The 12,052-nt window shown below is 40.3% G+C and overlaps 1 protein-coding gene across 2 annotated transcripts in view; it reads right to left on the reverse strand.

Moving 5' to 3' along the window:
- Window positions 1-7,032, reverse strand: part of EXD2 (exonuclease 3'-5' domain containing 2) — a 50,584-nt gene extending 43,552 nt beyond the window's left edge. Inside the window, exon 1 of one of the 2 annotated variants that reach the window (XM_043920455.1) lies at window positions 6,903-7,032. The gene's annotated coding sequence lies outside the window, so the exon portion shown is untranslated. The remainder of the gene's footprint in view (window positions 1-6,902) is intronic. The other variant, XM_043920456.1, reaches the window with a different exon arrangement.
- Window positions 7,033-12,052: the final 5,020 nt, after the last annotated feature.

Below are 12,052 nucleotides of genomic sequence, written 5' to 3' on the forward strand. Positions count from 1 at the left end.
TCCTGGGTTCCAGAGCGCAGGATCCAAAGTTGTGGCCCACGCGCCTAGCTGCTCTGCAGCACGTGGGATCTTCCCGGGCCAGAGATCGAACTCGTGTCTCCTGCACTGGCAAGTGGATTGATTCTTCACCACTGAGCCACCAGGGAAGCCCTTCCATATTGATTTTTAAGGTGACCTTTTATGTCATTGTAGTAAAACATACATAACACAAAATTTACATTTTAACATTTTTAAGAGTATCATTCAGTGGCATAACTGCATCCACAAGGTTATGCAATCACCACCACTATCCATTTCTTTATTTTTTTTTTAATATTTATTTATTTGGCTGTGTCGGGTCTTAGCTGTGGCGCACAGGCTTAGTGGCCCAGCAGCTTGTGGGATCTTAGTTCCCCCACCAGGGATAAAACCTGTGTCCCCTGCATTGGCAGTCAGATTCCCAACCACTGAGCCACCAGGGAAGTCCCATCCCTATTCATTTCTAGAACTACTTCATCATCCCAAACAAACTCTGTACTGTTAAACAGTAACTTCCCATTCTTCCCTCCCCAACCCTCAGTAAACTCTATTATAATTCCTACCTCAAGTAATTCCATACTGAGATTTTATATCTCACGTTGAAATGATATTTTGGATCTACTGGGTTAAACAAAACCTGTTAAAATTAAGTTCACCTGTTTATTTTTATACTCTTACTGTGGCTAGTAGAAAGCTTAAATTATGTATGGGGCTCACATGATATTTCAGCTGGTCAGCACTGTACTAGAGCATAACGTATAAGTAAGGACACAGAGAGGAATGATGCTAGAAGGAGGAGATACAGGTCAAGTCATGAGAAGCCCTATATTACCTGATAAGATAAAACCTTACAGGTAATGGGAAGCGAATAACAGACTTAGGAGCGAAGTGACAAGCTCAGGCTCATATTTCAAAGAACACTATGGTCACTGTGTGTGTGCTAGATTGGATGAGGGCAAGGCTAGAGGCAGGCAGACCCATTAGATTAAGACTCACAATAGCAGAGCCAAGATGAGAAGATTCAAATCAGGGCAGAACAAGGCAGAATGGAAAAGAACACCAGTTCCTAACAGAACACTGGCGTCAGAATAACCCGGATTAGTAAACAAGTCACAACTCTTAAACTTAGAATTTTGAAAGTGTGATGAATAGAAAACTAATAGCTTCCCAAACCCATTATAAAAATATGAAGAAAATCTCATTCATAATAGAAATATACACTGTTTTAAAACTACAAGCCACATGTTTTTAAACAAACACACACACACAAACATAAGTATAAACTCAACAAGAAATATGTAAGATCAACTGAACTGATCTGAACTGAATACGAAGAAACAAAGAAAACCTTACTGAAGTTATAGAATAAGACTGGAAAAGCAGGGATAGAACAGGTGTCACTTAGAGAGCACATTATTAAGTGCCAGGCTCTTTACACACATATGCCTGTATATTTATGAATACATTACTCATCTAATCCTTTTAACAATCCTCTACAGAAGGTACTATAATTACTGTATTTCTCCATTAATAAAGAAGAGAAGATGTTTTACAGAAATATTCCAAATGTGCTCTAGAGCCCACACGCCACAACTAGAGAAGCCTGCATGCTGTAATGAAGACCCAACGCAGCCAAAATAAAAAAAATAATTAATGTTGAAAAAAGAAATACTCAGAATAATGTAAATTAAATGCAAACTTAATTTAAAAAAATTTTTTTAATGAATTGACTATCAAGAAAGTGAAAAAAAGCCACAGGATGGGAGAAAATATATTTGCATCATCTATCTCATGAGGGTGTGTATCTAGAAGATATAAAAAACTATTACAATTCAATAAAAAAAGAACAACCAATTTAAAACAGGCAAAGATATGAATAGACATTTCTTCAAAGAACATATACAAATGGCCAATAAACACGTGAAAAGATGCTCAACATCATTAGCTATTAGGGAAATGCAAATCAAAACCACAATGAGATACTACTTCACACCCACCTAGGATGGCTTTAATTAAAGGACAGCTAATAAGTGCTGGCAATAATGCGGAGAAATTAGAATCCTCATATACTGTTGATGTTGACATAAAATGGTACAGCTGTTTGTAAAATAATCTGGCAGTTGCTCAAATGATTAAACATAGAGTTGCTATATGACCCAGCAATTCCACTTCTAGGTATATATCCAAGAGGAATGAAAACACACGTCCACACAACAGTTCATAGCAGCACTATTCATAATAGCCAAAAGTGGAAACAACTCAAATGTCCATCAGCTGATGAACAGATAAATAAAATGGGGTAGATCCATAATGTTATGTGATTCCCCCAAAAGATATGTTAATATCCTAACTCCCACTATCTATGAACGTGACTTTATTTGGAAATGGCCTCTGCATACTTAATTAAATTAAAACAGGGTCCTGCTAGAGTGGAGTGCCTTTAATTCAATAACTGGTGTCCTTATATGAAGGGGAGAAAAGACTGATACAGATTTTCACAAAGAGAATTACAACATGAAGATAGACACGCTGGGATGAAGGCCAGGCGAAGGCAGAGGCAGAAGTTGGGAGTTATGCAGCTGCAAGCCAAGGAATGCCAAACAATGCCAAGGACTGCTGGCAACGTCAGAAGCTAGAAAGAGGCAGGAAAGGATTCCCCCGTAGAGACCTGAGAGAATGCATTCCTGCTGACAACTTGATTTTGGACTTTATAGCCTCCAAGGCTGTGAGAGAATACATCTGTTATTTTAAGCCATCCAGTTTTCGTTACTTCGATACTGTAGCCCTAGGAAACAAATACACCACAGAATGGAATTTTATTCAGAGATAAAAAGGAATGGGTACTGATACACGATGCAACATGTATGAACCTTGAAAACAGTATACCAAGTGAAAGAAGCCCATCACAAAATCGTGCAAAAACTGTACAATTCCATTTACACAAAATACTTAGATCTATAAAGGCAGAAAGATTAGTGACTGTCTAGGGCTAGGGCTAGCAAACTTCCCTGATGGCTCAGACAGTAAACAATCTGCCAGCAATGCAGAAGACCTGGGTTCGATCCCTGGGTCAGGAAGATCCCCTGGAGGAGGAAATGTCAACCCACTCCAGTATTCTTGTCTGGAGAATCCCATGGACAGAGGAACCCGGCAGGCTAGAGTCCATTCAAAGAGTCAGACATGACGGAAGTGACTTAGCATGCACAGAGCTAGGATATTGGGGAATGGGTGTTGATAATAGGTATGGGCTCCTTTGGGCTTCCCAGGTGAGTCAGTGGTAAAGAATCCACCTGCGATGCAGGAGCTGCAGAAGACACGGGTTCGATCCCTGGGTGGGAAAGATCCCTGGAGAAGGGAATAGCAACCCACTCCAATATTCTTTTTTTTTTTTTTATTGATCCAGTGTGGTTACTTTTATTTTTTTATTTTTTTAATTTTTTTCATTTATTTTTATTAGTTGGAGGCTAATTACTTTACAATATTGTAGTGGTTTTTGTCATACATTGACATGAATCAGCCATGAATTTACATGTATTCCCCATCCCGATCCCCCCTCCCACCTCCCTCTCTACCCGATCCCTCTGGGTCTTCCCAGTGCACCAGCCCTGAGCACTTGTCTCATGCATCCAACCTGGGCTGGTGATCTATCACTCCAATATTCTTGCCAGGATAATCCCATGGACAGAGGAGCCTGGCAGGCTAGAGTCCATTCAAAGAGTCGGACATGACTGAAAGCAACTGTCTTTGGGGGATGATAACGATGTCCAAAAATTAGGCTGTAGATACTTCCCTGGTGGTCCAGTAGCTAACACTCTGCACTCTCAATGCAGGGGGCCAGGGTTTGATCCCTGGTCGGGGAACCAGATCCCACATGCTGCGATTAAGTCTGGCACAGCCAAATAAATAAACTTTTAAAAATAAAATAGAATTAGGTTATAGCAACGACTGCTTAACTGGAAATATACTAAAAAATCACTGAACTGTGTACTTTAAAAAAAACAAATTATGTGAATTACATTTCAATAAAGCCATCTTATTTTTTAAATGCAATTATTTTTGTATTAATTTTTATTGGAGTACAGGTACTTTACAATGTGTTAGTTTCCTGTTGCAGAGCAAAGTGTATCAGTCATATGTATACATATGCCTAGTCTTTCTTAGATTTCCTTTCTATTTTGTTGCAATGACCAAGTCGTGTCTGACTTTTTTAAGACCCCATGAACTGTAGCCCACCAGGCTCCTCTGTCCATGGGACGTCACAGGCAAGAATACACTGGAGTGGGTAGCCATTTCCTTCTCCAGGGGATCTTCCCAGTCCAAGAATCAAACCCATGTCTCCTGCATTGGCAGGCAGATTCTTTACCACTGAGCCACCTCTTCCCATTTAGGACACCACAATAAACTCACTTAAAAAAAGAAAAAAACTACTTGACCAGCTGATTCTAAAATTAATCTGGGAAAGAAACTGTAAGACTACCCCCAAAACACTGATTAAATAATGAGTACGTGAGCTGATAAAGGATGACTTTCAATAAGATAACAATAAAAATAATCATGAGGGACTACTTACCCTACTAGATACCAAAGTATAATATATATTTAATGTAGAATGCTATGGTATTGGCCCAACAAAATAGAAAATTAGGACATAGGAAAGAAGAACATACAGAAAAGACACTGGGTGAGACATTAGTACATGATAAATGTGGTATTTTAGATTAATGGGTCAAGGATGGACTGATATTCAGAGCAACATTGCTTGGAAAACAAGAAAAAGGCACACACCATTCCCTCTCTCTTTCTCTCTGACACACACACAAAGGAATTAGAGAAAAACTCTAACATATAACAACTTACAGGAGAAAACATGGTGGTGAGAGAAAACGCGGCCTCAAGGTAGAACAAGGTTTTTCAACCTCAGCACTACTGACATTTTAGGCCAGAAAAATTCTTTGCTTAAGGGCTTTCCTGGGCACTGTAGGGTGTTTGGCAGCATCCCTGGCTTCTAGCCACTGGACGACAACCAAAATACATCTCGTGACATTGCCAAGTGGCTACCAGAAAGCAAAACAGCTCCCATTTGAGAACCACTGGGATTAAGAATGAAAGCCCACTAAATACACAAAGTAAAAGACTGATATATTTAAATGTAAAATTTACAACTTTGATTTTACAAAGATGCCACATGGTTAAGAGATAAGAAACAACTTCAAAATGTTGGGAATAAATATTTCAAACATATATGAATGACAAAAGATTAATATATAAAACATTACCATATAAACCAGACAACCCCAAAGAAGTGAGGCATTTCTCAAAAGAGGAAGGAATACAAATAGCCAACAATCATGAAAAGATGCTCAGTCTCACCAATAACCTGGGAAATACAAATTAAAACACCAAATTAGAGTCATTTCCCACCCATCAGATTGGCAAAAGCAAAAAAGGCTGACACCATCAAATGTTTAAAAGAGCTGGAAAAACAGATATTATTATACACTGCTGGTGGGCAGTTGGCATTAAATATCCACACCCTCCCACCCAGCAATTCCACCTGCAGGTTTCTATCTTTGAGAAACGCTCACTCAAGCTCACAGACGCTGTGGGAGGATGTTCTCTGCCGCACTGTGCCTAAGACGGAAAAACTAAGCACCCTATGGAATTTCACATATTATGGGATCGTAACATGTTCTGGAATTTACAGAGCAAGTAGAACAAATATGGCAGATGTCTACATATTAACAAAGAAAAAGTTCCAAGACCCATTTTTAAGCATAAGAAGTTTAGTTGTTGATGAGGTACAATATGCCACATTGGTAAAAGTTTAACACAAAATTTTACACACGTATCTGTACAAACACATATCAATAAATGTAAACAAAAAGAAATAGAAAAAACATGCCAAACTGATAACAGTTTTTACCTTGGGGCAAAAAATTAAAAAAGAAAAGATGGAGATGGAAAGAGGTCAAAGAGGATCTATTTTGTGTAAATTTTTGACACGACTGTATGCATGGACTACAGCTAAAATAAATATAAAAGAATAAATACATTCTTAAAAAGCAAACTCAACTTGACCAAAATTTGTAATTCCTTCCCTTCTCTTAAATCACTCTTTTTCTCTCAAACTTCGCAACTTCGGAATTACAAAACCTTTCAGTTCAGTTCTACGGTGTAAATATTTTAGCGTTTTCAAGAAATGAGTGTCTAAGGGAGTTTGTGTCCATTAATATATCAAAGGCTTACAAAAGTTTAGGTTTCGTTTATATTTTAACAAGCAGGTATCAATTCTATAATAAATCATCATCACGGTTCTAGCCCTGATCCACACTCCAGGTTTGCGAAAGAAAAAAAGGTGCCTCCCATCAATGTCCACAGCAGCGGGTGTGGTCTGGGAAGAAAGAGGTGGTAACAATGGGGGCGGGCGTAGGTCCCCACGAATCGAGGGGACGAAACTCTTATCTGTGGACGCGTGCAACACGCAGCGCCTAAGGAGCTGTCAGATGTTGCGAGCGGTGCTTCCTTTGTAGCTAACTGGGTCAAGAAGCCAGGAAGGTTTGGTAGGTACTCCTTAAAGAGAGCAGACGCGGGTCCGAGGCGGCGGCCCCGGAAGGCCACCGGGAGCCAGCGATCGAGGTGACATCCCTCGCGGCGCACCTGGGTGCTCAACTCCCCCCGCCACGGGCGAGGAAGGCGGGGAGAGGGGCAGGGCCAAGTCGCTCGGGGACAACGAGGTCCCCGCAATCATTCGCCCCCGCGCACGGTGACATCGCCAGCATCTTGAGCCCTCTCCTCAATCCTCACGGAAAACCGCCTCTACCATTCGCACAAACCCGGAGAAAAGCCTCGCGGGCCGCCGAGGCGAGGTGCGCCGGCTCACTTACCTGCGGCCCTGGACCCGACCCGAACACCTGCGGCACTCCACGCTGAAGATCTGGAACCTCTGTGACCACCTGCGCGCACCCACCCGAATCCTCTAGGACGGAAACCACTTCCGGTTTCGTGACGTAACCCGAGCCGGGGTGTACAAGTGGGCGACGCCATCTTGTACGGAAGCAGCTTGGGCTGCTGGTGCCTTAACCGGTTTCTCCAGTGCTGAACAAAGGCTCTGCTAAAATCGGAAAGGCTTAACACCTTTTCGGATAAGTGCTGCCTTTTTTTTTTTCCCCTCGGTGATATTTTTGTTTGTCTTGGTTTTAAGGAAAGAAGCCTCTGGAACGGTCACAAATGCAATGTGGGATTTCTAACTAACTGTCCTTACTAATTAGCTCGGGGGTGTTTCTGCACCGCACTGATTCTTAGCTGTTAAATGAGGAAGATAAACAGAAGAGACACTTGTTTAAATAATACATTCCTCATTAGAAGTGCCTTTTATACTATATCCATTATAATACGTATGCCATCGTTTATAACAAGAACCACAATACCTTCCATTTATATTTAAAAACTTTCACCCAGTTTTTTATCAACAGCTGTCATTTGTGAGGCACCCTATGTATACTCTGTGCTGTTGCTTTGTCCTAGAATGTGTAAAATAGGAGAAATGAGATGTGCATAAACAATATAAGGGATAATAATAGCTGCCATTTGGGGACTCTGTGCTAATAGTATGCTAGGAACTTTGCAAAACGTTTTACATATTTTATCTCATTTAATCCTCATAATCTCATGAGACAGTACTATTATTAGTGCCATTTTACATAATGTAGAGAAAGGTTAAATAAATTTCTCAGGGTAATTCAGCAAGTAAGAATTGGAGCTGGGAATCAAAATAGTATATCTGATTGCAAAGCTTGTTGACCTCATCACTACATCGTGTGGTTTCCAGTACAGGAGAAAAGGTTCTAAGTTCCATTAGGTAATTACCCATTAAGGGAAATTTTCTGGCAGATACACAGCATTAACCCCTTGTGTTTTCATCTGCTCCATCCTAAAACACCTAAGAAGCAAAAAAGTAAAGGGGAAATGCAAATTAAGGCCTCGGGGGTATAGCTCAGGGGTAGAGCATTTGACTGCAAATTAAGGCCTCAGAGAAGGACTTCTTGGGTGGTTCAAATGATTAGGAATCTGTATTGCAATTCAGGGGTTGTGGTCCATCCAGTTTTGGGGACTAAGATCCCGCATGCCATGGAGCAAGCCCTCGCACCACAATTAGAGCCCATATGCCTCAATGAAAGATCTGGCATGTGGCAATGAAGATCCACCAATAACATATTTTATAAAAATCCTCAATGAGACACCTTTACACACCCACGTACATGCATGCATGCTCAGCCATTCAGTTGTGTCTGTTTGTGACCCCCATGAACTGTAGCCCACCAGGCTTCTCTGACCATGGGATTCTCCAGGCAAGAAAACTGGAGTGGGTTGCCATACCCTCCTTCAGAGGATCTTCCCCACCAGGAATCCAACCCACGTTTATTAAGTCTCCTGCTTTGACAGGTGGGTTCTTTACCACTAGCACCACCTGGGAAGCCCTTACATACCCACCAGAAAGGCTAAAATGAAAAAGAGAGAAAATACAAAGTACTGGCAAGACTGTGGAGCAACCAGAACTCGCAGGCTACTGAAGGGAACATAAATTGGCCCAATCACTTTGTTAAACTGTTTGGCAGGATCAGCAAAAGCTGAAGCTATGCATAGCCAAAGATGTGTACATATGTTCACTTAAAGGACATGCACAAAAAAAGCTTATGCTTATACTTGGTAATAGCACTAAATTGGAAACTACGCAAATATCCATGCTGTTAGAAGTCAATGTGTAACCAAGCAGGACTTTATTGGGCCTTCCAAGGACAGAACCCCTTGCTCCCCATGTTCTCCGCCTGCCTCTTGTCTGTAGAAAAACTTTAGCCTTCTACACTTTACCTGAATTCTAAAGAATAAAATTAATCAGAGAAGTGAAAAAATACAGAAAGAAGGGGAAACACTCAAGCAAGACAAAATAATAAGAGTTTAGCCATTAAACAAAGTCAAGGACCTTTAGTTACTCCTCAAGGGAGGAGGAGAAGGGGGCAACAGAGGATGAGATGGTTGGATGGCATCACCGACTCGATGGACATGAGTCTGGGCAAACTCCAAGAGATAGTGAAGGTCTCAGAAGCCTGGTGTGCTGCGGTCCATGGGGTCTCAAAAGAGTCGGATATGACATAGAAACTGGACAACAAAGGTTATAGATAATATTCTAAGCTATGTCCTTTGGGCTATTTTGCAGATACCAAAACCCCTAGCAGGTGAAGAAGTTAACTGTATGCTGCTATAAGCATCAGATCCCAGAACAGTTGGAACAGAAGGTTGATAATGTGGACTCCTGATTACCTCATCACCAACAAATCAGAAGAATGTCCACGAGATGATCACGCACCCCCCCAACCTCTCTCCCTCACCCTGTCTTTAGAAACTCTTCTGAAAGCCATCAGGGAGTTCAAGTCTTTTGAGTCCTAGCTACCTGATTCCTCGCTTGGCACCCTGCACTTTCCTCCACTACAACCCTGTGTCAGTAGATTGACTTTACTCTGCACAGGTGAGTGGACAGAAGTTTCGTTTGGTAACAAATGTAGCAATTACTCTTAGTGGAGTAATGACTCTGGAAGAGAACATGGGAGCTTCTGGCTAATAATGTTCTGTTTCTTAATCTGAGTGCTGATTTACATGTGTGTTCAGGTTGCATGTCTGTGGACACTTTTCTGAAGGCATTTGTACTTCAATAAAAAGTGGGGGTTTTTGTGTGTGTGGGGGGGGGGCTTTTATTTAGAATGAAGGTAAAGGAGTGAAAAGTTTATAAGACCAAAGAAGAAAAAGAACAGGAGAGGAGACAAATATTGGTATAATTTTAAAAGATAGAAATTAGAATGGAAGGATACATCATTTGAGGGATCCCATAATAAACTGTCTATATCCATAAGCAATCACCCTACATTTAAGGTACAGTCAACAAGCTCCATCTGTGCATAAAAAATTTCCAATCAACTTGTTAGTATCTCACTCTTTGTTTTAGTCCCTTTGGACTGTAATTAAAAGTTACTATTGACTGTGCTAAGTTGCTTCAAGTTGTGCCTGACTCTTTGCCACCCTATTGACCCCAGACTCCTCTTTGTCCAAGGGATTCTCCGGGCAAGAATACTGGAGTGGGTTGCCATTTCCTCCTCCAGGGGATCTTCCTGACCCAGGGATGGAACCCAAGTCTCCTTCATTGCAGGCGATTCTTTACTGTCTGAGCCACCAGGGAAGCCTCTATTGGATGGGCAGCTTACAAACAACAGAAATTTACTTCTCACAGTTCCAGAGGCTAAAAAGTCCATGATCGAGGTGCCAACAGATTTATTGTCTGGTGGATGCCTGCTCCCTGGTTTATAGACCAGGACCAGACTGTGTCCTCACTTGGCCTAAGAGATAAGGAGCTCTCTTGGGTCTCCCTTATAAGGCATTAATCCTACTCATGATGACTCCACCCTCATGTCCTAATAATTTCCCAAAGGTCTCCCCTTCCTGATACCGTTACGTTGGGCGTTAGTTTTCAACAGATGAATTTTCAAAGGACATAAAGCATTCAGCCTACTGCACACTTAAATATGAAAAAACATCTAAGACACATCAGTAATTGTAGGCAGATTCTTTATTGTCTGAGCCACCAGGGAAAGGAATATGTATAGAACTCTTGCACCCAGCATTTTGAGAGAGCACATACTTTAAAAACAAAGAAGATTTAAGAAAGTTAATTTTGATTTAGGTCATTGAACAACTTTCTACATATTGAAAAAAATGCTGTAAAGAATCTTTTAGTAAAATATTTTAAAAATTCTCCAAATATATGGAGTTTTTAAAATAATCATTTTTGTATTGTTTTTAACTTAACTGTAATGTGGTCAGAGAATACAGCTCTCAGTCTCTGTCCACAGAGAAAAATGCTGTAAATAATCTTTTAGTAAGATTTTTAGAAAATTCTCCAAATATGTGCTAGTGTTAGGCCACTTCAGTCGTGTCTGACTCTTTGCAACCTTATGGACAATAGCCTGCCAGGCTCCTACGTCCATGGAATTTTCCAGGAAAGAATACTGGAGTGGGTAGTCATTCCCTTCTCCAAGGGATCTTCCAGACTTAGGGATTGAACCTAGGTCTCCCGTGTTGCGGGCAAATTCTTTACTGTCTGAGCCACCAGGGAAGCCCCCTCCATATATATGGAGTTTTAAAAATAATCATTTTATTATTAATTTTTAACTTAAGTGTGATGTGGTCAGAGAATACAGATCTTATTCCCTGACTACATTACACTTAAGTTAAAAATCAATAATAAAATAATTATTTTTAAAAACCCCATATATTTGGAGAATTTTTAAAAAATCTTCCTAAAAGTTAAAAGAAGAAATCCCAATTAAAATGTATAATATTAGATTTGAGAAGTAAAAAAATGCTATACATATTTAGAAATTTTACATGATACATGTAAACATATAACATATGCTTTTTACACTAGAAAATAAGAAATACTGAAAATCAATTATATAAGTGACCAGCTAATACATTAGAAAGAAACAAGAGAATAAATTCAAAGTACTAGAAGGAAGAGGATAACAAAAATCAGAGAACAAATTAATAAAATAGAAAAGGACGTGATTCATATGGCCAACAAAACTAAGATTAGATCTTTGAAAGTGAAAATCACTCAGTCACGTCCAACTTTTTGTGACCCCATGGACTATACAGTCCGTGGAATTCTCCAGGCCAGAATACTGGAGTGGGCAGACTTTCCCTTCTTCAGGGGATCTTCCCAACCCAGGGATCACCCAGGTCTCCTGTATTGCAGGTGGATTCTTTACCAGCTGAGCCACAAGGGAAGCCCAGATCTTTGAAAACACTAGTGAAAAAAGTTCTGTGAGTCTGATCCAGATAGAAGAGAAATAACAACAAATAAATAATGTTAGGACTGGAAGGGGAAACAGAGAAAAGTACAACAGAGATACAAGAAATTAGAAAATGTAATGAACAACTTTATTTCAAAAATGTTTTAGAGAAGAGAATGAAAAGACAAGTCAGA

This window comes from Cervus elaphus, chromosome 12 (genome assembly GCF_910594005.1).
Source record: "Cervus elaphus chromosome 12, mCerEla1.1, whole genome shotgun sequence".
NCBI lineage: Eukaryota > Metazoa > Chordata > Mammalia > Artiodactyla > Cervidae > Cervus > Cervus elaphus.